The sequence below is a fragment of the Nelumbo nucifera genome, chromosome 7, assembly GCF_055504915.1.
Source record: "Nelumbo nucifera cultivar China Antique chromosome 7, China Antique-T2T, whole genome shotgun sequence".
NCBI lineage: Eukaryota > Viridiplantae > Streptophyta > Magnoliopsida > Proteales > Nelumbonaceae > Nelumbo > Nelumbo nucifera.
In genome coordinates, this window is record NC_142655.1 from 15273761 (window position 1) to 15276076 (window position 2316).

The following is a 2316-nucleotide window of genomic DNA, read 5'->3' on the forward strand; positions in this document are numbered from 1 at the left end:
ACCGATATGTATTGATACTTTGAACCTTACATCAAATTGTAAAAAAGTGACCATTGAGCTTCAAAAAGCATGACAAGAAAAGCATGGAATTTTACATTGATTTTATTGTTGTAGTATTATCCGTGTAAAACTTTACTTTAGATGAAGTTTTAGATCAATTTACGAAGTAAAACTCCACTCCACAGAAACACGAATAAAACTGAATCGGAGTAGAGTTTTACATATGGATTTTCAATGTAATGCTTACGCTTGTAATAGATGTGGTTTGCTGAAATCTCAAAATGTGATCATGCGAAATGGATAAACAAACAAGCAACACTACTCAAGCTGCTCTCGAAGGCCAAAGCATATGCTTGTAGTGGGCCAAGGATTCTCTTATGCCTAATTGAGCAAAGGTAATAGGGGAGTACTGCTGAAAGTTAATGTTGATGGAGCTATGGCTCAGCATGGTGTGAGTTTGGAAATAATTGTAAGAAACTCTGAAGGAAATCATGTGTGCAGAGGAGCATCGTATTTTAGTCCAAGATCAGCTGTTGAAGCAGAAGCTATAGCCTTCAAGGAAGGTATTCTTCATTGTTCAATTCGAAAATGGAGTTGAGCCTCCGTCAACAATCAATTCAATATTTGAAGATTGTATAGATTCCTGAGCAGAAAGTTCCCATTCATTAGAAAGTTCACATTCGCGAAAGATTGTATAGATTACTGAGCAGAAAGTTCCCATTCAATACAGTCAAACAAGTAGTTAATAAGGTGGCTGAAGCCCTTACAAAGTATGTAGTTGTCTTCTATGAGTCAAACCTGAAAAACCAGGGCTCTATATTTTGTCATTGCTATTCTCGAAGCTGAAGACAATGAAAAAAAAAGGCTCGGTTAAGTCGGTTTGTGTGCACCGAGTTTCATTTGCACTGATGTCCATCAGAGTGCAAATAGGTCAAGTCATGGTTTTGAAAATAGGACTAAACTGGATGGTTGGACTGGTTGATCAGGAACAGTCCAGACAATCGGTTCTGTTTCACCCTAAAATTGTTTTTGAACCAAAAACTGTTGATTTGGTCAGTGACCCACTAATCCAGGTGATCAAACAAACGACCCAGACAACAGTTTTTAGTTGTTTTTGTATTTTAATTATTTTTTAATTTTTTAAATTAGAATAAATCGTCCATTCAAATCAGATGGTTGGACCATTTGACCTGAAAAGCAGTGGCCAAAATGGTTCCATATCCGGTTTGGTCCAATTTTTAAAACCTTGGTTTAAGTGTAAAACCCGGTTTACTTTTGTTTCACACTTTCACTTCATCTTATTTGTTTGTAAGAAGTAAAGCAAGAAGCACAATGTAAGTACTCCCCACTTTATACGAGAGAGAAAAGAGGAAAGAGGAGAGTTATTTGAGAGGAGAGTATCATAGGAAGCAAGATGATGTGGTTTCCACTTTAGATGAGAAAGAATTGAAACAAGAGGAAAAATGGTACAAATTTTGCACCAATTTTTGAAATGCAAAATTTGCACTGTCAATGACTGCAGAGGATATGAAAATACAAAATTTCAATCAGATAGGGGTGTAAATATAATTATAACCAAGCATATAAAAAAAATTGCTTTCAGTTGAGATCGGCACCGCAAACAAATAGAGCCTAAATAAATAAATTGTTCTTCACTCAAATTCACATGGGATTGCCGGAGTTTAGTCAGAGAGTAAGAGAAAGTAAACTAATCAAAATTGGATAAAAATATTAAAGTTATTTGGTGAATATAACTTATCCATCAAATTATAATAGTTGGGATAAGCATAACCACTTTGATAAAATTGAAAAGTAAAAGCAAGACTGACAAAAAGACTATGTTAAATAAGTCTAGAATGCAATGGGTATAGCAAATTTAAATAAAATTAGAAAACAATGACATGTCCTTTTAATTTATGGTTTTTTATTGCAGAAGATTACTTTAGGCTGCATTTGGAAAGGATGCAAATGGAGTGTAAATCCTGGTTCATGGTAAATTTGCACTTTGGTTTACGTTTGCTTGTGTTTGGCAACATTATATTTATGCATTGACAAATGACAGACCAATGCATATTTACATTGATAATAAGATGTAAAAGTACATCAATAAAAAAAAGAAGTAAATTTGCATTCAATTGGACTTTTGATAAAAAAAAAAAAAGGTATATGTTTTATTGGAATTCATGTTTACATCTATTACAGCAAGTCTGTTTGGTAAGAAGGTAAATTTGTCAGTGCAAAATTAACCCAATTTTACAATTTTTATGAACCGTTTTACACTCTACATATTTGCATCATTTCCAAACGCAGCCTTAA